The following is a 26,416-nucleotide window of genomic DNA, read 5'->3' on the forward strand; positions in this document are numbered from 1 at the left end:
AATCAGACCAGAGACCCTGCAGATTATAGAAGAAAAAGTAGGTCCAAATCTTCACCTTGTTGGTCTAGGACCAGACTTCCTTAACAGGACTCCCATAGCACAAGAAATAAAAGCTAGAATCAACCACTGGGATAGATTCAAACTAAAAAGCTTTCTCTCAGCAAAGGAAACTATCAGCAATGCGAAGAAAGAGCCTACAGAGTGGGAGAATATCTTTGCCAATCATACTTCAGATAGAGCACTAATCTCCAGAATCTATAAAGAACTCAAAAAACTCTACTCCAAGAATTCAAATAGTCCAGTCAACAAATGGGCTAAGGAAATGAATAGACACTTCACAGAAGAAGATCTACAAGCAATCAACAAACATATGGAAAAATGTTCAACATCTCTAGTAATAAGAGAAATGCAAATCAAAACCACCCTAAGATTCCATCTCACCCCAATTAGAATGGCGATTATCAAGAATACGAGCAACAACAGGTGTTGGCGAGGATGTGGGGAGAAAGGTACACTCATACACTGCTGGTGGGGCTGCAAATTAGTGCAGCCACTATGGAAAGCAGTGTGGAGATTCCTTAGAAAACTTGGAATGGAACCACCATTTGACCCAGCTCTCCCACTCCTTGGCCTATACCCAAAGGACTTAAAATCTGCATACTACAGAAATACAGCCACATCAATGTTCATAGCTGCTCAATTCACAATAGCCAGACTGTGGAACCAACCTAGATGCCCTTCAATTGATGAGTGGATAAAGAAGCTGTGGTATATATATACAATGGAATATTACTCAGCCATAAAGAATGATAAAATTATGACATTTGCAGGCAAGTGGATGAAATTGGAGAATATCATGCTAAGTGAGATAGGCCGATCTCAAAAAGCCAAAGGACGAATGATATCACTGATAAGTGGAGGATGACACATAATGGGGGGGAGGGAAGGGTTAGAGTTAGGGTTAGGGAGGGGGGCAAGTATGGAGGAAGGAATTACTGTGTAGAGGGTAAAGAGGGGTGGGAGGGGTGGGGGGAAGGGAAAAAATAACAGAATGAATCAAACAACATTGCTCTATGTAAATTTATGATTACACAAATGGTATGCCTTTACGCCAGGTACAAACAGAGAAACAACATGTATCCCATTTGTTTACAATAAAAAAAAAAAAAAAAATCTCACAAAAGAGGTGAAAGACCTCTACAATGAGAACTATACAACACTAAAGAAAGAAATTAAAGAACACCTTAGAAGATGGAAAGATCTTCCATGTTCTTGGATAGGAAGAATTAATATTGTCAAAATGGCCATACTACCTAAAGTGCTATACAAATTCAATGCAATTCCAATTAAAATCCCAATGACGTACCTTACAGAAATAGAGCAAGCAATTATGAAATTCATCTGGAAGAATAAGAAACCCAGAATAGCTAAAGCAATCCTTAGCAGGAAGAGTGAAACAGGGGGTATTGCAATACCAGATCTTCAACTCTACTACAAAGCAATAGTAACAAAAACGGCATGGTATTGGTACCAAAATAGAAAGGTAGATCAATGGTACAGAATAGAGGACACGGACACAAATCCAAATAAATACAATTTTCTCATACTAGACAAAGGTGCCAAAAAAATGCAATGGAGAAATGATAGCCTCTTCAATAAATGGTGCTGGGAGAATTGGAAATGCATATGCAACAGAATGAAACTAAACCCATATCTCTCACCATGCACGAAATTAAACTCAAAATGGATTAAGGACCTCGGAATCAGACCAGAGACCCTGCAGATTATAGAAGAAAAAGTAGGTCCAAATCTTCACCTTGTTGGTCTAGGATCAGACTTCCTTAACAGGACTCCCATAGCACAAGAAATAAAAGCTAGAATCAATCACTGGGATAGATTCAAACTAAAAAGCTTTCTCTCAGCAAAGGAAACTATCAGCAATGCGAAGAAAGAGCCTACAGAGTGGGAGAATATCTTTGCCAATCACACTTCAGATAGAGCACTAATCTCCAGAATCTATAAAGAACTCAAAAAACTTTACTCCAAGAATTCAAATAATCCAGTGGACAATGGGCTAAGGAAATGAATAGACACTTCACAGAAGAAGATCTACAAGCAATCAACAAACATATGGAAAAATGTTCAACATCTCTAGTAATAAGAGAAATGCAAATCAAAACCACCCTAAGATTCCATCTCACCCCAATTAGAATGGCGATTATCAAGGATACGAGCAACAACAGGTGTTGGCGAGGATGTGGGGAGAAAGGTACACTCATACATTGCTGGTGGGGCTGCAAATTAGTGCAGCCACTATGGAAAGCAGTGTGGAGATTCCTTAGAAAACTCGGAATGGACCCTCCATTTGACCCAGCTATCCCACTCCTTGGCCTATACCCAAAGGACTTAAAATAAGCATACTACAGAGATACAGCCACATCAATGTTCATAGCTGCTCAATTCACAATAGCCAGACTGTGGAACCAACCTAGATGCCCTTCAATTGATGAGTGGATAAAGAAGCTGTGGTATATATATACAATGGAATATTACTCAGCCATAAAGAATGATAAAATTATGGCATTTGCAGGTAAATGGATGAAATTGGAGAATATCATGCTAAGTGAGATAAGCCAATCTCAAAAAGCCAAAGGATGAATGATATCGCTAATAAGTGGAGGATGACACATAATGGGGGGGGAGGGAAGGGTTAGTGTTAAGGTTAGAGTTAGGGTTAGGGAGGGGGGCAAGTATGGAGGAAGGAAGTACTGTATAGACGGTAAAGAGGGGTGGGAGGGGTGGGGGGAAAGGAAAAAATAACAGAATGAATCAAACAACATTACTCTATGTAAATTTATGATTACACAAATGGTATGCCTTTATGCCATGTACAAACAGAGAAACAACATGTATCCCATTTGTTTACAATAAAAAAAAAAAAAAACCAACTCAAATAGAGAATAATTGCTTCCATGGATAGATTGACTAAATACATTGATTCTTCCTAATAATATATAGATTAAATTGAATTCTGATAAAAATTTCAATATATTTTATGGAAATTGACAAAACAACCAATATCTTTATTAAAAAATGGTTGAATCCAATAATGGTAAAAACTAAAATTTCTGACAACAAAATTTTATGAAACAATAGGGGTGCTCACAAACCGTAGATAGGAATATTAATTGGTGAAACTTAATTTGATATTTTCTTGCCATGTTGAACATTTGCATGTCCTATTCCCCAGCAATTCTACCTGAGAGATGCCTACACATGGAAAGAAAATCGACATGGAAATATGTATAGGAGACTTCGTGAAAACATTGTTACTCCAATACTAAATCAGCAAAAAAATAATAATTTTAAAAGTCTATTGACAGGAGAATAAATAAACCCACTCCATATGGCATCACTGCACAAAAGTCAGAAAGCATCTTCCCCTGAATAGACAATTACAGAAAGCATCCCTCTCTGGACTGTGGCTTGGGACTGATGAGCACTAACTTTGTTTCTCTTCCTCTGATAAAGTCACAGGGGGCTCTACCCTGAAGACTTTATCTGATCCATGCCTAACCACTTCTCGAAGGCTCCTCCTCTACACACCACACCTGATTAAACTTCTATTTTATTAATATCTCACAACAGGGACTAAATTCTAATACAGAATCCCTTTGGGGACACAGGACAAAAGCCATCCAAACATAGCACTAGGGAACCTTGCCTAGGGACCAGAGTGAGAAATCAAATAATGGGTGGAGACTTAGGTATCCTGGGAAACACCTGTGCTTCCTTTTCTGATCTATACCATTGATTTTGGGCTCCCTAAATGTCATTTTTTTAGCATTCATTTTAATTAGCTCAAATATAACTTCCAGTAAAAAGAAGGGTGAACTGTGGATAGCTGTATTTTGCCCACAAATATGATTGAAAGTCTGTGTACTATTCATTTCCAAATCAAGTGTTTTCTCTCAGAACTTTATTATCAATTTTTTTTTTTTTGGTGAATAGTATTCTTTTTTCTCATTTTTCTTTTTTAAAATTTGTTCTAATTAGTTATACATGACAGTAGAATGCATTTTGACACATCACACATAAATGGAGTACAACTTCTCATTCTTCTGATTGTACATAATGTAGAGTTACACCAGTCAGGTAATCATATATGCACATAGGGTAATAATGTCCAATTCATCAACTATCCTTTCTACTCACATGCCCCCCACCCTCCTTTCACTCTCCTCTGTCTAATCCTAAGGACCTCTATTCTTCCCTAGCCTTCACCCCTTATTGTGAATTAGCATCCACATATCAGAAAAATCATTTGACCTTTGTTTTATTTGGGATTAGCTTATTTTGCTTAGCGTGATATTCTTCAGCTCCTTTCATGTATGTTCATTATTTCATTCTTCTTTAAGACTGAGTAATATCCCATTGTGTATATATACCACATTTTCCTTATCCATTCATCTGTTGAAGGGCATCTAGGTTGGTTCCATAGTTTAGCTATTGTGAACTGAGCTGCTATAAACACTGATGTGGCTGCGTCACTATAGTATGCTGTTTTTAAGTCCTTTTGGTATAAACCAAGGAGTGGGATGGCTGGGTCAAATGGTGGTCCCATTCCAAGTTTTCTGAAGAATCTCCATACTACTGTCCATAATTGTTGTACCAATTTGTAATCCCACCAGCAGTGTATTAGTATACCTTTACCCCCACATCCTCACCAATGTTTATTGTTACTTGTATTCTTGATAATTGCCATTCTGACTAGCGTGAGATGAAATTTCAGTTTTGATTTGCCTTTCTCTAATTGCTAGAGTTGTTGAACACTTTTTCATATATTTGTTGATGGATTGTATTTCTTCTTCTGTGAAGTGTCAGTTCAGTTCCCTTGCCCATTTATTGATTGGGTTATTATTATTATTATTATTATTATTATTTTTGCTGTTATTTTTTTGAGTTTTTTTTATATATATCCTGGAGATTAATGCTCTTTCTATAGAATGAGCCCATTCTATAGGCGCTATCTTCCCCTTATTGATTATTTCCTTTGCTGTGTAGAAGATTTTTAGTTTGATTCTATCCCATCTATTGATTCTTGATTTTACTTCCTGCACTTTAGGGGTCTTGTTAAAGAAGTCAGATCCTAGGCTAACATGGTGAAGATTTGGGCCTACTTTTTCTCTGATTAGGCACAGGGTCTCTGTTCCAGTGTCTAAGTTCTTGATCCACTTTGAATCAGGTTTTCTGCAGGGTGAGAGATAGGGGTTTATTTTCATTTTGCTCATATGAATTTCTAGTTTTCCCAGCACCATTTGTTGAGGAGTCTATCTTTTCTCCAATGTATGTTTTTGGTGTCTTTGTCTAATAGGAGATAGCTTATAACCACTTTTGAATTCAGTGTCTCAAGTGGAATTTCAAACTAGCCTGATTCTTATTTTATTCCATATAATTTTCATTTGTCCACCACCTTCTTCCCCTGTTATAAGACTTTAGTGGGTTCAAATCTTTAATTTTTGCCTTTTTCAGCAATCTATGTGCTTTAATGCTTTGAATCTGTAGTTTTATTGTTGTTTTCTGACTGTTGGAATTTTTCTTAGGTAGTTTTATTAATTTATCCTTTTTATTTTCTCTGCACTATACCTCTAGTATGGATGTTGAACCTCAGTGGTTCTGTCTGTTCCGATATCTCTAATATTTTAATATTTTATATCATTTTGGAGTATTTGTACTTTTTCTTCTGCTTTTTTCTTACAGTTTTCTTTCTTCACACAAAAAAAATCAAATATTTTGTATATTCAAACTATGTACATTTTATGGGTAAAACTTGAAGTACAATAATAATACCATAGGACTAAACTTAAGAAAATGAATGCTATATAACGTGAGTAAAGTTTTGTTACTGGCTCTCTTTTTGTTAACACTTACCTCATCTGTGGTACTGTGTTACTAGCAACAGAAAACAGACTAAAATAACTGACTCTCACAGCACACTGTGTTTTCTTTGTCAGCAAGATCAAAGTCATAAATAAGTTCCCATGAATGCAGTTTGGTCAATGTGACTATCTCCCAGACTAGATATCCAGCTCCACACAGGTAGGCAGGATCCAAACCTGTAGCATTCTCCATAGCATCTTTAAATCTTATTTCAGTATCGAACAATAAACTTCCAAAGATGTTTTTAAAAAAATGAATGAATGCCTACCAACATGTTCATAAAAACTCCTTTCCACGAAGCCTCATCCTCAAAACTGCTGCAGGTCAATTTTGCCCCCATTGCTTATATTCTGGAAACCATTATAACTCAAGTATCTGTGGATGTAATAAAATCACATTACCTTCTCTACTTCCTTCCTCCATGCTAATTAGTTATCAAATGCAGTCTTTGGGTATGACCAGCCCCTCTAGGCCCTCTCAATTTAGTCAACTCTAATATTACCCACCTAATATCTTACCTTCCTTAGCATTCAGCAATGCTGTCTTAGTTATTCCCTTTCTCTAGGCCTGTTCTCTGACAGTATCCATGAACTGCATAGCAGACACCTCTAGGCTACATAACCTGCCTTGGCACACACTTTGCTTAAGCTGTAACTAATTGACAGCTACAATGCGCACAGAGACTTTCTGCCTCATGCCTACCAGTCTTTCATCTTTCTGCCTCAGGGCTTTCTCTGAGCCGGGTCGCTACTCAGCCACCACCCCAGAGTTCCTGGGTTTAGTGATCCCAGGGGCGCTCTTCAGCCACTGGCAGTGGTAGCCCTCCTGCAATCCTTTGATTAAACCACTTGGAGGTGCTGACGATCACTTCCTTAGTGGGCTATCAGCAGTAGAGGCCCTGAGAGGGTCAGAGCAGTGACCTTGGTTGATGTCTCCTCTTGTTTCATGCTCGCTGTACTTTCTATCTACCTTCCTGGGATCACTTCCTAGTAATCTACCTCAACGTAAGTCCTTACCTCAAGATCTGGTTCAGAGAAAGTTAGAGATGTCTTCTAATTAACAATTTCAATCAATGTATTTCTGTCCTTATCTTCAACTTTTGAACCATTAGATCTTGTCAATAAAATTAGACCTTTTTCAATAAAATTTTCTCTCTTTGCTTTTTTTTTTTTTTTCAAACAATATGTTTCTGGTTTGCTCCTACATTTGTTGTTGTCTTGTTTCCCTTTAAACTACGAAACTCTTACCTCTGTTCTTAGGTCTCATTGGTTCGTGTTCCTTGAACTCTTCCTTTATGATCTCCATTCACATGGGCTCAACAGTTAGCCATTTGAACATTGATGGCTATCAAATCTACTTCTACGGCGCTTTTCTCTCTAGTTACACACATATTTTCATTTGTCCACTGTGTATCTCCATTTGTATATCCTCAAAGGCACTGCTTTAGTAATCATGTACCTATAACTGTATTTTTGTTATTTCCTCACCCCAAATATGCACTTCTCTTTCAAAATATTTTCTGGTAACATTTCTGGTCATGAGTTCTCATCATCTACAGTCTTACCCATTCTTACCACTCTTATTTCTTTATTCTTCATTTCCTATAGAAATAGGCTCTTCAAATTGTATATACAGGCTCTCTCTCTGTCTCTCTCCCCACACCCACATTCAATGTGTATATATTCCATATCCATATATATCATATTTCTATTCCATATGTGCTCCATATGGAATAGCTGTGTGTTTGACTTTTTAACATACTTAGTGTCTCTCCCCTGGCTAATGCCTTCATCCTTTCACACCTAGAACATGACAATATCAACTAGTCACACTGTTGAAAGTTTCTAGGTCACTTTCATCAGAAGTGTCTTTATAAGTCAAAAGTCGAATGTTTTCTCTCATATGTTGAAGACAGAAGGATAAAAGGGAGAAGTGGGTGGGGGGATCACATGAAAATAGAAGGGAGATAAGTAAAGCAGAGGAAGGAGACTAAGGGAGAGGGTAGAAGGACAGGAAAAGAGAAGAACAGTAAGTGAAATTGATCAAACTGTGCTGTGAGCATACATGAATACACCAGAGTGAATTTCACCTTTATTTATATCTATAATGCACTAATTTAAAAAAAAATAAATAGAGGGAAGACAAGTAGAGTAGAGAAAGGGGAACAGGAGGAGGGAGAAAGAGGGAAAGGGGAAGTAACAGGGACTGAAGTGGAGCAAGTTATATTACATGCTTATATGAGTGCATCAAAATAAGCTCCAATGTTATGTATAACTGTAATCTAACAATACAATTTGTTTTAAAAAGTGATTAACCAAAATGAAAACATAATAATCCAAAATTCATGCTTAAAATCATAGCATCATGTATTAGCATTTTTCATTTATTATATTAATTTCTTATCTATGAATCAAGATTCCAGGGAAATGGTTTAGGCAGTAGCATTTTTTCTTTATACGTGTGGCTATTTGAGAAGGGACAGATCAAGTGTCATACCTGAATGATGACTATAAGCAACAAGCAAGAACAGGCAGCTACAACCTCAGGTGGAGAGATAACTCCTAAAGGCAAACTTTTGTTCCTAAGTGAACTATTTTTATCTTAGAAGTGTGACTTGTCAAGATCCCAAATAAATTCTGAAGATGAAAAAATTTTTTAAAAATTATATCAAAATGTTTGTCATATTCCTGGATAAATTAGCATGTGATATTTACAATCCACTCTTTAGTAGTATACAATTTTTCAAAATCAAATGATTTCACTATATAGTGCCAAACCAGTAAAGAATCAGGACTCTGGCTTTTCTTGCTTCCTCTGTACTATAAGCAGATGTGTTTAAAATACTTTTGGTCTTTTAATTCAGCCTTTTTCTGATCACTACCCAAGGAAAGTAGTTAAAATAGGCCATTGACAGAGTGATAATACTTATTTTCTCAACAATGATCTTTGGTAGGTGATAAAATGCTACTTCCCTTGTAAAGGAAAAGGGCAGCTGCCTACAAAACAACAGTGATCTTCTGAGGTGTGAGCAAAAGAAAATGTATTGTGCAATAAATTTACGAAGGAAGGAGTTATTTCAGGACTACTAGATGACGTCAAATGTGGTCTTTTGAAGGTCAGCAATTTCGTGATCCGTGTTATTAGAAATTTCAAGGAGTACTGTAATGTCTTGATCTGAAATTTTTATGTAAATTACTTTGTTGGTCTTTATGACTAAAATTAAAATAATAGTGTAATGCCATGTTATTGTTCTCCATCTTAAAAAGGTCCAGAAGGGACTCTAGAACACAAATGAGAAAATCTGAAGAGAGTAGATAGCAGTATTTAAAAGATTTTCCCACTGACTATAGGATAAAATTTAGATTTCTTAAGATGGCAAATAAAGATGTTCATAACCAGCAACTGCCTCATTTCCTGGTTTATCTCCAGCCCTTTCAATATCCTACCCAGCCACAGGATGCTACAAACATGCAACATTCAAACACTTAAAAAGTTATAGGGCCTCCTCTATTGGATGTGATATTGCATCAATGTTTTATTATTACACATCTTGTGATGGTAAATTTCTATTCCACCTTCAAGGTGCAGAAAACACAACTTCTTTTGAGAACTTTTCACAGTGATTCTCCAGGCAATATACAACTTTATATATACAATTGTATATTGTATATATATATACAATATACAACTTTTTATACAACTACCTAACTTTTATGTAGTCATTACCATATATTTCACATATGACTCTGTATTCAAAGACTTTGTATTTATCCTAGGATAAGCCATGCAATTGTGAAAATGATTTTGAAGCCCTTGCCTACCCTGAACCACCCTTATCCTGACTGCCCATTGAGAATTCTTTTCAGAATTTTGAGTGGACCTTTCTGGTTCTTGATTCTCACTTACTTTCAATTTCACTCATCCTCAAGGGACTCAGCTTAAAACTCAAACCAGTCAAGAAGTCTCACTTGATCACTAGACTGGTGAATATAATTTAGTCACAAATTCTCAAATGTCCCTTTCGTCTTCACCTATAATGACTGTGTGAGTTTTGAAACTGCATGTGGACAGAGGTGATTTCACTCTTATTCACTGCTGTTTCCCAGTAGTTGTACAGGCTTCTAAATATTAGTGAAATAAATAAGTAAACAACAATAAATAAGTAAACAACACACTCACTAATTCATTACACTGCATGAGACACAGCTCTGGTACTGAAGACCTTCAGCCTAGGTGAGAGAGGGAGTAAACAAGCATGCTGATTAGTTAGAATGATTTGTTCAAGGATAGTAACTCTGTGTATTCTGGGCCAATACACAGCGTTTCTTCCCACAAGCCACCATGATTGCTTCAATAATGGGCATATGATATCAAATGGCTTTGTCAGAGTAAATTTCAGAACACACAAGAGCTGCCAGGAAAAAACAAAAAAACAAAAAAAAAACTTTCTCTCTTTGTGCTGGTTGAGTGCCTAGTGTTGCAGGTATCCCTATCACCACCCTTTGAGTTTAAAGGATGAAACAAATACTAATGCATTTGGTTGATTCCTGAACATTTGAGCTATGAGTCAATATATTTCTTCTTTTATTTGTTTTCTCATGGTTCCTTCATTGCATTACATCACTTTGAGTTGAGCTGGTCTTGCTGTCACGTGCATTGGAATTTCTTACAGATACATGGAATGACAGATGAGGTGTCATTTTAACAGTCTTTGAAAGTCAAGGAGCAAAGAAATAATTAGTAATAACAGCATAAGTTTTTAGGTTTGCCACAGTACTGTTTTGCTCTTTCAAGAGATTTGCATGTATTAATAAATTGTGTGTGAAAAGTCATTTGAAGTTCAATAACTGAGTATCTTCAGTGGGCTGTTTGCTGGGTGATGGAGAGAGAAGAGAAGCAAAAGACCATCATGGGAATGAAATACATCAGAACACCAGATTGCAAAGAATTCCTTATGCCACGCTAAATTACAAATCTTACTCCATATCTATTCAATGAAAACATAAAAATGTAGTCAATCAATCCAATCTGACTTTGTCCAAACTTCTAATATTTCAAGAGAACTTCTTAAAATTCTATACAGAATGACATCTATGTTTCATTTTATTAAACTCCCTAAATGGATGTAATAGCAGAATTCTAAAGAGGTTAATGGACTTTTGTATGTACCTAAGTACGAGCTTAAATTAAATATAATTCTGGGCCACAGATATGGAATTCTTTCCACAATACCCCAGGTACCGAACAGTTTTCTTTGTCTCCATGGACACATAAGCGTGGAGTCGAAACCTATAGACTTTAGCAGTAGATAACACTGGTTGTACCTCAGTTCAATGACCTAATAACTCTGTGACCTCAGGAAGAGGCTTAAATTTATAAGGTATGTTTTTCTCATCTATACCATGGTAACTGTATATTTCTCTTTTCATCAGGTTATTTTGAAAATTAAATGAGAAGATGTTTAGCACAAAGTCAAAGATATACTTATTTAGTCCTAACTAAGGACAACATAGATATTTAAGAATAATAATAATTAGTAATAACAACAATTACAATAATAAATATCCCCATTCCATGTAAGAAATTATATGGATATAATTTCTTTCAGAAATGAATTAGTATGAATCTATTTGGTCCTAGAATGTGGTCATGTTTTCTTTATTGGAGTTTGTTAGAGATTTGGAGTAAAAAGATAAATACTAGAGACTAACAAGTGTATTAGATAATGTGTTTTCCCCTAAGGAGAGAAAAAAGTGAAATTGAAATTCATTGTATAAAGTCTATTTGTGAGTTTGAGAAATCAGATCATGATAAATTATGAATTAGCAGGTGCTATCTGCAAGAAACCAAATACAAGTGCTATGAACGAAGAATCATTTGTTTATTCTGAAGAAAACACCTCCATAGGGTCTTTCTTCCCCCTTCATTTCATTTAGGCCCTCAGGCCTCTTCCTCAGAGGCTGCTTGATGCAATGACTTAGATATGCATGGAACAATTTCTAAAACCAAATGAGGGAGAAACAAATTGGTTAACACTATGTCACTGTGAGCCTGCCCAGTGGCAGTCCGACCACTGGCCACATAAAACAAACAAAAAGACTGCAGACATTTAAGGTAAAGAGTAAATGATGTACATTTGCATTGCTGATTGTTCATTGCATTCAAGGGCAAAAGTTAGTCCCCTGATAGAGAAGTTACCTTTGAACTGTGAGCTTAGCTCCAGTCAAGTGATGGGAAGCAAGGGACTTTTCCAAGATGGGCATCAGGTGCTTCACTTCAGTTTTGGGTTATTCAGTTCTTCTAGCTTGTGTTCTAGAGACCTGGTTACAAAAATAATAATAATTAAGGAACTGTGAGTACTGGTTAGAGAAGAGAGAAACCTTATAATTAGGCAGTTGTGCAAATATGGGAGCAAATGATATTGAATCTTCAGGGAATCTTGAGGATGGAGATAATGGGCTCCTTACATGGAGATCAGAACTGGGTCTCTGATACTCTTGTAGGTTATGACCCCCTGACACATTTATAAACTATATATTGAGATAAGAGAGAAATATAGAGGACAAGGAATGGAGAGATATAAAAGGAAAGAGGGACTCAGAGACATCGTAAAATGATGCATTTACTCAAGAAATATTTTCAAAGAGCCACTATATGTATGTCTCTGTATCAGGTACTGGTGTTATAAAGCCAATTAAAATTTCCACCTTTGAAGAATTAAAACTCTAGAAGCCAAAAACAAACAAACAAATCCTAGGACAACAGATAAGTAGAATACAAAATTGTATGGGACCAAGATATAAGTAGCAAGAAGTAAATTATTATGACATGACATGAAACAAAAAAATAAAGTTACCAGAAAATCTAAGTTACTCTCAGAAAATGTAAAAAAAAAAAAGTGATAGTTTATGAATATAGTATGCAACGTTATGGTTTTCGATAGATATTATAGCATGTCTTGTTTTGTTTCCATTCTATGAAAAGATGCAAACTTGGGTAATAGATCAAAGTCAAAACTTATTTTAACTACAGTTTATTTTAAAATCCAAGCCTGAAATGCATCCAAATATCCTTTAATGATCAGATTTTCCAATGGTGCTTTATTGTGGCATTCCTACTTATGTTACATTAGATAACATCTGTCACAAGGAAGAGCCAGAGATGACGTGTTATTTTAAAAGCTGTACATTAGCAAGAAAAAGTAACTTTTGCTACTAGCACTAACCTTTTAGTAATTTGTGGATCAAGAAACGAGACATATTTCAATCTGTAACAGATGTAAAACCACACCTGACTATAAGAAAATGTCATTTAAAGCTCTTTAAAGATTTGGATACCCATAGCTAGTTACCCTTTGGGGTGACAAAGAAGGGGGGATGGCAAGCAAAGGGAAAGGGGTAATAGGAATGAATCTCTGCAGGCTTATATGTAATTCTTTTCCTTCCAGCTGTTATGCTTACTAAATAAAAGTAACAACCCAAGTTCTAAGTTTTCAATTCTTTAAATGTAATCAATATTCAAAGAGTATTTCAAAGTTACCACTAGTGGCATATTTGTCCCTTAAGTTTTTATAGGTGCTCCACATGTGGAATGAATACTTTAAAAATGTGGAATGGAATACGTAAAATACACACCCACCCACCCACCCACACACACACACACACACACACACACACACACGTCTCCAAGAAACCACAGCCTTTCCAACCATTACTTAACACAAAGTTAATCTGGAAGTATTATGGAGCATTCTGGATGCTTTTCTTTGAAGACATTTTAATAGATTACTGTTTCATAAAAATATGAAGAATTATATGTTAGTAGTAGAATCTTTTTTCCACAAGGAAATTAACATATTTCACTGAAAATCTTGTCCAAAAATAGTGTGCCTTCGGTGGACAGTTCCATGTCGTGATAATGTAAGTAGACCCATGTGCTATGTAGGAAGGATGAACTTTGAAAGCTGTGCTTCCAAACAAGAGACTCTCTAGGTTTCATTTTTCTCATTTTCATAATAAAGACAACTATGTCTATTTCTTATGATACAATGGGATTCATTCCTTCACTCAACTAAGTGTATTCAACCCACTGAATACACTTAACATGATAAGCATCAGCTAGTAACAAATGAGATACACACACTACTCCTACACAAAGCCTCCCATTGAAAGGGGGTTTTATTAGTTATTAAGTGTATGAGAAAACACTTAAAACAGAACTTTGCACATGATCTCAATCATTTTTTAGTGTTATTATTACATCTCAAATGAGAAATAGAGCATGCTGTTATAAAATAAAAGAAAAAAAAACACATTCACACACTCACAAATACATGTGCATACACACGCTAAGATGCCCAAATATACCAACATGCCAATGATTTTGTGATCTCTGCTACAATTCTTCATTTTAAAAATATAAAATCCAATATAGTTTCTCTTAATACATAGGCTTAGGATTCAAACTAATTTAATAAAGATTTTAAATGAAGTTGGAATAGTCAGTGACTCATAGGTCAGAAGTGGGTGGCAGGTGACAGAGGGGAAGGCCGCAGGCAGAAAAGAGACTCTTAGTATCAGTCTCCCATTCAGAATGCTCTAAGGTATTATTTCTTTTGTTATTTTAACTTATGGTTGATGCATAAGTCACAGTTTCCCACATTAAAAATAATGTTTAAAGAATTTCTGAAAACGTGTCAAGCAATCCCCAAACCAACAAAACCAAAGGATAGGTAACTTTTGTACACAGTTGTAAGTTTATTCTTAAGAGATTCTGGATTTCTCCCTCCCTTTCCTTAGGCCCCTATAAACCATCTGTAGCTGAACATACTGCCTCTTGCTTTATGAAGAACATAATTATAAATTACGTTTATAATTTAACTTAATGCCCAAGATTCTGTGTAATAAGGCACATAGCCATTTTATCTAAATTTTAAGTTGTTGATCATCGTTAGCAATTTGAAATTACACAGAGTAAACCAGAAATATATTTTAAACCTATACTATATTAAATCAAATATTTTCATAGTTTTGCTTTGCTTCTTTCAGAATTATACACATGAATGTTTTAATATCTAAGCAAGAATTTCTTAGGGCTATGATTTCAATACAAAATGCTAGGTTATCTGCACATCTTTAACTCCTGTAAATTAATCAAACACATTTAAAGGATACAAATTATTTATCCAAGAATATACCTAACCCTAATAACCTGTTTGAAAGTCGTTGGAGGCTATTTACTACTGCTACTAATAACAGAATAAGTCTCCTTGATAAACCTAAATATCTTGAACAAAACTCTCACAAAGATCAAAGCATAAAATCATAACAATGTAGGTATGAAATGGTATGTTAGGCCAACTAGTGTGAAACTCTGTGTAAACATAAGGGCAATCGTGAAATAATTCTGTCATTCCTCTAATAAGGACAGGGATGAATAATTAAATGGGTGGCTAATTTTTTTTGTATCTTTTATAGTAATCATCATATATATATTTCACATAAAACTTTTAAAATACTATATTTATTGTTGCAATTTGGTTATGTGGACATGATTTTATGAATACTTTAAAATAGAAAGTCAATCTCAATGTGGGTATATTTAGCATAAACCTACTTTGTGAAGTGTTGTCTAACAAAAAAAATTCACTATCATTGAATAGAAAAATCAGTATATTAATTGAACAACCAGGATGAATGGAGGTCATAAGATGTGACACTCAGTTGACTAAATCCTGCAGGTGAATCAGAGCTGAGATAGTTACTTTTGATGCATAATGAGCACTTGCTAAATGACACAGTACTAAGTAGTAAACATATATTAGGAAGCATAACAAGCTCTTAACCATTACAAATCTGATAAGACTGATGAATAAACAGGAAACTGAAATTTAATGATGAGCAAAACCTAGAAACCACAAAAAAAATTTGATGAAAATATAAGGAAGATCAGTAGGGCAGAGAATGAAGATCACAAAGAATATAAGTCATAATGAAGAGGAAAGATACTGGGAAATGAAATTGATCAAATTATCTTATGTAGATATATGAATATGCCACAATCAAACCTACTATTCTGTATACTCACTCTGTAACAATAAAAAATTTAAAAGAAAAAGAATTTGGCTTTACATTTGATGAAGTGCAGATTGAAGATGTAAAGACCTAAATCTTTCTGGAGTAGAGATTAGAAGTTGTTACTGAAAGAGAAAATATTAGCCACCCTACACAAACTCAACTAAAAATGGGTCAAAGACCTAGGAATTAGACCAGAGACCCTGTACCTAATAGAAGAAAAAAGTGGGTCCCAATCTTCATCATGTTGGCTTAGGACCAAACTTCCTTAACATGACTCTAAAGCATAAGAAATAAAAGCAGGAATCAATAAATGGGATAGATTCAAACCAGAAAGCCTTTTCTCAGCAAAGGAAACAACAATGTGAAGAGAGAGCCTACAGAGTGGGAGAAAAATGTTTGCCACGTGCACTTCAGGTAGAGCACTAATCTCCAGAATTTATAAAGAACTTAAAAAACTTTACACCAAGAATACAAATAACCCAATCAATAAATGAGCTAAGGAAATGAGCAGACTATTCACAGATCTACAAGCAATCAACAGATATATGAAAAAATGTTCAACATCTCTAGTAATAAGAGAAATGCAAATCCAAACTACCCTAGGATTTCATCTGACCCCAATTAGAATGGCAATTATCAAGAATACAAGCAACAATAGGTGTTGGTGAGGATGTGGGGCAACAGGTACACTTACTTTTACATTGCTGGTGGGGTTGCAAATTGGTGCAGCCACTCTGGAAAGCAGTATAGAGATTCCTCAGAAAACTTGGAATGGAACCACCATTTGACCCAACTACCCTACTCCTTGGCCTATACCCAAAGGACTTAAAATCAGCATACTACAGTGATTCAGCCACACCAATGTTCATAGCTTCTCAATTCACAATAGCTAGATTGTGAAACCAACCTAGATGAATGGATAAAAGAAATTGTGGTATATATACACAATGGAATACTACTCAGCCTTAAAGAAGACTAGAATAATGTATTTGCAGGTAAATAGATGAAGTTGGAGAATATCATGCTAAGTGAAATAAGTCAATCCCAAAAAACCAAAGGCTGAATGATTTCTCTGATAAGTGGATAATGATACATAATTGGGGGGAGAGAGGCAAGAATGGAGAAAGGATGGATTGTACAGAGGAAAATGAGGGGTGGGGAGGAGAAAGGAAAGATAATAGAATGAGACAAACATAATTACCCCATGTACATGTATGATTATACAAACGGTGTGACTCTACTTCATGTACAACCAGAGAAATAAAAGTTGTATCCCATCTGTGTACAATGAATCAAAATTAAAAAACAAAAAACAAGAAAATATTAGCTTGGTAAATGAGATAGGCTCATCAGAATATCAACTTCAACACAAAGTATGGACTTGACATTGTAGGCAAGTCAATGATGGGAGTGACAGGCAGAATATTTTATTTAATATTAGTGGTATGGTGATTATTCGGTGGTAGGCAAACAGTGGAAAAGGCAGGAAAATCAGTGTGAGAATATCTATCCTGGACTCCTCACTTTAGCGAACAATGAGAAGGGAGAAGAATCCCAGAGATTTGTCAAAAGAAGAATCAAATGACCTAATAACACACAGGATGCTATGGGTGTCAGAAAAGTGAAAGGCAATTCTACAATTTGAGTTCATAGTCCCAAAAATATGAGAGAGCTACTTCACACAGCTTCTATTTGGAAAGGAAAGGCAGTTTGGGGAGAAATTTTCTGAATTCATCTGAAATGCACTCAATTTAACATGATACCCACAATGCAATTTAATGTACATTATTGCAAGTTGAAAGTAAGAACAGAAGGAATGCAGGCAAGAGACTAGGGATGAAGATCTCACTTGGGAATTACCTGCACAGAGATAAAAAAAAAAAAATGAAGCCACAGGTATTCACTAAGAATAGCAAAGGTTTGGTGCAGAAGTTTGAGTGCTCTCTGATCTAAAGAGTAGGAGAAAAGGATGTTCTTAAAAACATACAGAAACCATGGACAGAGGAATTTTAGTCAATGCAACTCACCAACCAAATCAGAAGAAAACTTGAAGTAGAAGAATTGTCCTCAAATATCAAATATCTAAGTGCATCCAAGGAATATTGGAGCTAAGGTACAGTTTGATTGTAGAGGCAGAAAGGTCTCTGGTAATCTTTTGATAGTATTTCCAGGAGTTCATGGGTTTAGAAGAAAAGGAAATTCTATGTCACACAGTTAAAATGATGTTAAGTAGATAGGAAGTAGCAAGAATGGATAAGTTTCTTTCTGTAACATTTCTATATAAATGGAAATATTGAAAAGTAGCTAGAATAAATAACAGGGTCAAGGAAGTGTTTTGATGTTTTCTATTGTATAGACGAATTAATTTAGAAGCAACATTTACATTAAAGAAAATCAATTGGGCACAAAGGGTACAAGTCATAATGATGACCTTCAAGGGGCTCATCGTACTTCTCCAAAGAACCTGAACAAAAACACGAGAGGATGCTGAGTAGAAGATGAGGCAATGAGAGAAGGTTTTCAGCAAAATTCAGTTCTGAGAGCAAGAAGTGGTATTTTAGGAATGGGGAGGGGGATGGAAGATGGTTACGTATTTTAAGGAGAAAAGAATAATAACCAGGAAAATGGGTTGATAACATTTTCAAGGTACATAAAAGGGCTGATGTGATCACAGCATGATTGTGATCTGTAACTATCACACTGGTGCATTCTCTTTCATCAGCATACAACGGCTGGACAGCAAAATCGGAATGAGTAAGCAGAAGGGATAATAGATGCTTGAGGAATGATGTATAGGGAATAAGCAGCATCTTTGAAGATTAAAAAGACCACATAGTGATCTAAAGTTAGATGACACACATAAATAAAGCAAAGTGGAACAATTCTAGTCTTTAATGAAGTGCATTAGAACAAAGTACCTTAAAGACTAATGATAGAGTAGGGTCAATATCATTACTGCTAATTGACATACATAACAAATATGGAAGAGACAATTATGGTAGAAATCTCAAGGGCTTACTTCTGGCATGAGCCTGGTCCATATTTTATAGAGAGCCCCAGAAATAACAAAAATAGATTCGGGTCTACTTTAACCATCCTACCTATTCTTGTTAAAGTGTCCCTTAGTTCTGTCAGGGCACTGACTCCACAACTAAAAATAGAAGTTGGCTGATCAAGTGTCAAAGTCTAAAGTGGGTCTTGGAACCACATCTTGGCTTTTGCCCCAGGTCCTCTGGAGGAAGACCAATGCCAGAATCCTCAATGTCAAGATTTAGAGCAGGGTAAGTTTTCCTACCAACAGGGTCTTCCAATAAATACTGAAGGGTAGAATGACTCTATCAGCTTGGTTTAGTCATTTTAGTCCTAAAATATACACAAAGCTCTATTCTGTGGGAAGAAGAAGTAAAGAATCTGGAGGGATGAAGAAATAGCTCTCTTAATTAGACACGTTTGATGGCAAGAACAACAACACATAAAAATAAGTCGAACTTAAAAATAGATGCTCTTGAAGATACACGATAATCAATCATACTTTTATTTATAGTTAAGACATGAAAGGATCTGGACATCAATATGGACTAAGCCAGGACTTCAAAATTCACTAGTGAATTTTCTTTCTCAGACTTATATACTATTTTTTCTTCTAGCTGCACATCTCCTCTAATCTCTGTCTCCCTGAAGGCCAGTTTTTCTGCTATCCTTGAATTTAATCAATCATAAGTAGAGAACCAGCTCCAGCCAACCAGTTCACATTCACTATTCAAATTCCTTACAACTGAAGGAGACCAGCTAATTAGTTTCCAGGGTTCTTCACAAAGACTTTTTTTTTTTTTGGACTTTCAAATATGTTTATCTTATTTGCATATTACATAATATTCCTTTTACAACTCAGTCTTTTAAAGTGAATTTTGGTGATAAAAATAATGCTGTTGAAATTTTTAAAAATATTTATTTATTTTTTCTTTAAGAAGGGATTTGGGTAAGTAAAATATTTAACATCTCTTGTGCCATGGTCTAGAATGTCACAAAGAGTATGGAACCATAGTATGTCTAAATAGATCAACTAACTTGTGATTTAAGCAGAAACATTCTTGAGTAGATAGTCCATGTGACCTCAACTCATATGTCTTCATAATAAATTATGACTTAGGTCTAAGCAAAAGAAAGAGAATATGATATTGAAGTATAAAACAGTGTATAAAAGTTTATGCACTGATTCATAAGGACTGTATTTTGAGTATTCTAATGTTATATTCTCTAATCAAATACATTATTATTACACATTTTAGGAAAACCAAATTCAAGTCTTTGTGCCTTTAAAGTGAGGCAAGTTGAAGTAATGGAAAATACCTGTTACACATCCTGTAGAAGAAAACAATAGAATATGCCAACACAGACTCAAGCGCTACAAGCTTCTCCCTGTGGCAGGGCTTCATTGCATTGTGAATGGACAATCTACAGCTATATTTCTATACTCTGACCTAAATCAAACTTATGCTTGGCTCTCTTCAAAGAAGGTTTGACGTTTCATAAAACTCATTTGTACTTAAGAAAAGCCTGCCACCACCTCCCCCTCTTTCTCAACTCTGATCCAAGTAAGAAGGTTGTTTTAAATTGGATCCTCACACTTGAGTCAGATCTTTATAGGAACACAGCAAGACAGGAAACTTGTCCTGTGTGAATCATATCTTCAATCATTGTGTTAACCTGTAAAGATGGCGAAAAATGATTGAGTGCATCATACTGCAAATAAAGTTCAAACCCCTTTCACACTGATTTCAGAGAAATGTATTTTATCTTTAAATGTCTTTGCTCTGTATATAATATTGCTCTAAGCTATGGCAGGAAATCTTATCACATGAACATTTATGATGTAAATGATTTGTTATAGGATTACAACCCTATGCTATAAAACAAATTGTATATCCCCCAAGTTCACACACTGAAGCCCTAATCTCAAATGTGACTGTATTTGGAGATAATGCTTTTAGGTGAAAAGTAAGGTTAAATGAGGTTATAAGAATGGGATCCTACTCCTGTTGTATTAGTAACCTTATAAAAGAAGGAATGGAGAGAAAGTTCTTCACACGTATACACCAAGGAAAGACCCGGAAGCCAGGAAGTGGGCACTCACTAAAACGCAACCATACTTGGACCCTGACTTCAGACTTTCAGACTCCAGTACTGTGTAAGTCATCCACTCTCTGGTATTTGTTATGTCAGCCTGTTGCTCCAAAATCACACAATTTGATGCTAATCACCCATGAGGGAAATCTCTAGACACAAAGGAAACTATAAATTTGTAAATCCTATGATAGCTTTGAAATAATTAAACTATGGGTCAATTATAAATATGTGAAACATTTGACTATTTTGTGAATGTTTTGTTTTCTTAAAATTTCAGAAAAAAATGCTAAAATATAGCTTCAAAATTAATTATCTTGAACTGACACTGAATGGAAGTAATTTTGATTTATGAGAAAACCCAATACCTCTTAGCTTGAGAAAACTTGAATTAATCATAAATTGATTTTATTATGGAATGATTAAGCATGAGGATGAAGTCATCGTTACATTATTAATTTATATACTATGAAGATGCAATTTATGTTTGTGATTTTTTTAATTTACAAGTTTCAAATACCAGTAAAGCCTGCTGCTAATTTGGGTCTTGGTTTAGCACTTCAGTTGCCTCACGTTATGTAATGCCACCTAACTTAATTCAGAGGAGAATTTCAAAATATAAATAGAGAAGATAATTTTAGAAATTTAATTAGTGATCCCTCTCCTCCCACACTACTGATTAAGTTTGGCTTTGGATCATTGATTTTCAAAGAAAATAAATCTCTAAAGATTCCATGAGCTAATATTATTGAACACATCCTTATATGGTTTTTACTTTCTTAAAACAGATCAACTTTATCTCTGCTATATGTTAAAGGAAATGAAGTTATGGAGGTATCTCAGTTATATGGCAGCTTTGAAATGGTTTCTTTTGAAGACTGCCTGGTATTCCACTGAGGACATAAAATATTGTACAGTATGGGAAAGATGGGTTGAAACTATGAATAAATTTATATTGTTTTGGGATAATAAGAATATATAAGTATTTTTATATTTTCTTGAGCAGAAAAAAATTAGGTAGGTGTCAACTCTTATTTTTTATTTTGGTGCTGAGAATCAGATCAAGGACATTCCACGTGCTACACACATGCTCCACTCTGAGATATAACCCCAGTTCTCCAATTTTTCTAATTCATTTTATTAAAAAGAAATACACTAAACCTAGAATATTGAAAAATAATCACCCAAAGGGCTTGTTAAGATATTGGTGTTTGCAGTATTCGCTTCATATTGTCTTTCAAAGATTTAAAAAAAATAATAATATACTGCATTCTTCCTTTTTTACATTCAATTTATGCAGTACCAGAAAAGTACATTTTGATCCTATATAAGAATATAAGTGTTAGAATGTCTGCTAGGAACTGGAGAGCCAATGATGATAAAAAACAGACTTGTTTTTTATGCCTACAGAGCTTATGGTCCAGTGTGGGAGAATGGCACTAATAATTGCATAAATTTATGTGAAATCATAAATGTAGTACATGCTATGGAAAAAAATTATGTGTTTCTCTAAGAATTCTGTGTGCTTCGAGAAAAGCATTGAGCTACTTTAAGGCAGCGAGACTTGAAGATGGAGCTGCTTAGTCCGTGTACAAAAGGGAACTTGGTAAAAGATGACATTCAAGAGTTGACTTTCATCCTAATAATGAAAAATCATGGAAGGTTTCAAGTAAGTGGGAATGGAAGATGGTGTGATTACACTTGCATTAAAGAATAGATCAGTGTAAGGAAGATTGAGTACAGGCAGGCCAAATAGAAGGTTACTCTGGAATTCCAAAGGAGACCAAAAGTGTTGGTGATAAAATTAGGGAGAAGAAGAGGGTAAATCAACAGTATTTGGTAATGGATTGGATCTGTAGAATCCAGAAAAAAACATCTTTGATCTTACATGAGATTATAACATTAGTGCTAAGGTAGGTCAAGAAAAAAAAAAATACTCAGGCTGTGGCTTTTGTGCCAATGAGATGAAAACCCTGTTAAGTATATAAAGTTCTTCAATACTGATATTTCTAAGTCTATAAGGACTCCCAATATAAATATCCTTTTCCTGATCAATTACTGGACTGTCCTGGTGGTCAACACAAGTCTTCCCCTGATCTGTAGTATCTACCTGCAATTTTTGTTTCTGAATTCTCCCATGAGTTAAATCTACTTCTGTAGAATTTATTTCACATCCTCAGTGAAAATTACTCTAATTTGAAGGGCACTGCTTAGGGCTTATCATTCATAAGGGGACTGACATTTCACCAGGGCAAGACTACCCTTGAATTCTCAGGATTTCAGGTTGCTAGGCAACCCAGCAAAGGAGACCAGAAATTCTTTAAAAAAAAAAAAAAGTGTGTGTGTGCTAACCTCCTCAAATGGACACATATACAAATATGGCTTGAGATTCCCATATATTTTTAAGGAAACTCATTACTTCTATAACACTTTGTGGTCCACAATGTGAAATGTGAAACAAAGTTAATTAACTTTTCTCTGTATCTGAATCAACATTAGCTTATAATTGAGATTATATTCTTTTTAATAGAAGAATTGCCCAAATAATTTAAGGCATAATTTTAAACGTGCATACCACCTAAATGATCTATTTTTCCTGAAAGTCAAAATTAAGTCCTCAAAAATTTTTACAAAAATAGCACGACTATGACTACTAAAAACTTGTCCATAGATTCACAAAGATGAATTATCCCATTCATTTTGAAGTTGTTCAGTTTGACTTTTCCTGTAAAGACAGCATCCTACAAAAATCAAAGGAATAATAAAACTGTCAAATATCAAATTGACTTTCTCATCAACTTATTCCCCAGTGTCACTTTTCCTTGAGTTTTGATTTCTTCTCAAGAAGATATTGAAATTTGTCTTAAAACAGTGACACTAAATTCTTATTGTAAATGCTTCAACTATCAGTATATAGATAAAATAATAGATATAATATGTATAAATGCATATAGATAAGTACTCGATATATATTTTCTATTTCATCTTGTTCTTCTGACCAGAACAAGATGTAGACAATTCCTTTTATCCTAGATTTCTTATATTTGTGTCTTCTTCTGAGAACACCCACTTTCTGACAGTACTGTTGACCATGCCACCCCCAATGTGACAGTTTCATTATTTTATCCATAGTCTGTGGGATGGAAAAATTCAACATACTTTAAGTTCAAACAAACTTCAGCTTAGAATTCTTAAGAGAAAAATTCCTTTTATAGTAAAAGAATTGAAATCAAAGATCTTAGGCAAGATATAATACAAGTAGAGAGGCCAAAGATATTGATAATGAAAGCATAATACAGTCTTCACTTTTATGTCAAATCTGTTCCCATATTTTGAATTGTGTATGTACTTATATCTACTTCTTGCCATTTTGCAAGTTTTTTTAGTTCATACTACCACTTGATTTATTGTATTTATTCTCTTGATCATTAATCTTTACATGTTAAATAAAAATAAAATATATATTAATTGCTCTCCATTATATTGAATCATTATCCATATGTGAAATATAGGAAGTAGTAGAAAGAATCCATCAAAAATGAACACTACTGACACTTTTCTTACAATTTCAGAATGACTATCCAAGAAGATACTGAAGAAGTGATTTCAAATGTACTCTCTCTTATATGAAGTCCAAAGGGAGAAATTCTGCAAAACTATTCACACATTTAGAGACAACAAAGACCTTAAACAAGGAAATCAGAATTGTAGAGGTGATATGCACTCATTTCACAAGTGAAGTGATGAAATAAATTCAGAATGACTAAAGCTTCCCAAGGTGAAATAGCTTGCACTGGCATGAGAAATGGGTAATGACCGCCTGCATGGCCCGTCATTTTCCTATAATAATAAGGAAATGTTTTCTGCACTTGCTTGATCAAAAGATAGAATCATCTAAAAAAAATACTGTCTACAATATAGATTCCTGGTTCCTATAATTATTCAATGAATCAGTTTTGGGGGAGAAATACATTTTTTTTCTACAAAAGGTTGCAAAGCATTGCTGATAACCAGCAAGTTTTCCAAACCACAGTATAGAACAGCATTCCCTTCTTCTGTTCTTTGCTTTCCTTCCTATGCTCCATTTCATTTATATTCTTTAGAGTTATGTGTTCAGGCAACATGCTAGCTGCAAGACAGATAAAAAGAAAAATATGAAGTGGACCTATTCCTTGAGGGTTGAGCAGTAGTGCATATTGAGAGAAGGAAAGAGATAGGTCTAAAATAGTAATTCCAAGTTAAGTGCAGTAATACATGTGCCAAGTGCTCTGTGAATGTTGTAGGTGAACTGCATCTCCCAGGGAGGTATGTTGGAAGACCTAACTCCAACCTGTAAATGTGACTTTCCTTAGAGATTGGGTCTTTGCAGATGTAATCAAGATTTAATTAAAAAAAAAAAAAGTTATACTCAATTAGGGTGTCCCCTAAATACAATGGTTGGTATCTTTTTAAGGAGAAAGGGTTGCAGAGATACATAAAAACACAGAGGGAAGGCAGCCATGTGAAGACAGAGGCGGAAATTGGTGTGATTGGGCTACAAGTCCAGGAACATCAAGTATTGCTGGGAACTGTTAAAAACTGAAGAATCAAGGAGGGATTCTTGCTTAGAGCCTTCTGAGGAAGTATGGTCCTGTGACATCTTGATGCCAGACTTCTACCCCTAAAACTTGAGAGAATAAATTTTCATTGCTGTAAATCACTTAGCTTGTGGTTAACTTGTTAAAGTGGGAAGTACAGCAAATATCCTTTTAATAGCTTAATTTTGCAGGGGGAAAAACATATTGGAATGGTCAGTAAAATTTGTTAGCAGTAGATAAATTGAGCTATTTTACATTTAGTGATTGCTATAGCAAATTTCCTGAGAAAAAATAAATCATATTAAAGTTGTCCTAATCTTTGCCTGTTTTTTACCAACATAAAAATATAAGACAGAACTATAAATCTTTGCACTAAAATCTCTTTTAAAATTCAATGACTATATTGAAAGTACTCAAAAAATTAAGTTTTTATCTTCTTTCATATATACAATATGAGATCCAAATGCCCTAGTCTGTAGCAAGAAAATGTTACATTTTCTAAATGACTGCCTCTGCCTTCTCTATTTCTTCAGATGGAAGTAGACAATGATGGTGATGTTGATAATGATCAACACAAATGATCATTATCATTATAAGTTCGGCTCTTACTACATACCAAATATTAGTCTCATTTCTTTGCAAATACTATTTATTTTACCTTTACATTAATAATAGTGGAATCAGTATTCTTATGCCAAT

General features: G+C 34.9%; 1 long non-coding RNA gene across 1 annotated transcript in view; it reads right to left on the minus strand.

Annotated features, from left to right (window-relative positions):
* Nucleotides 1-26,416, minus strand: part of LOC306640711 — a 431,473-nt gene that overhangs the window by 337,928 nt on the left and 67,129 nt on the right. The window contains exon 2 of the long non-coding RNA XR_013757870.1: nt 12,139-12,260. This is a non-coding gene — a long non-coding RNA (uncharacterized lncRNA). The remainder of the gene's footprint in view (nt 1-12,138; nt 12,261-26,416) is intronic.

The sequence above is a fragment of the Sciurus vulgaris genome, assembly GCF_902686455.1.
Source record: "Sciurus vulgaris genome assembly, chromosome: 11".
Lineage (NCBI taxonomy): Eukaryota > Metazoa > Chordata > Mammalia > Rodentia > Sciuridae > Sciurus > Sciurus vulgaris.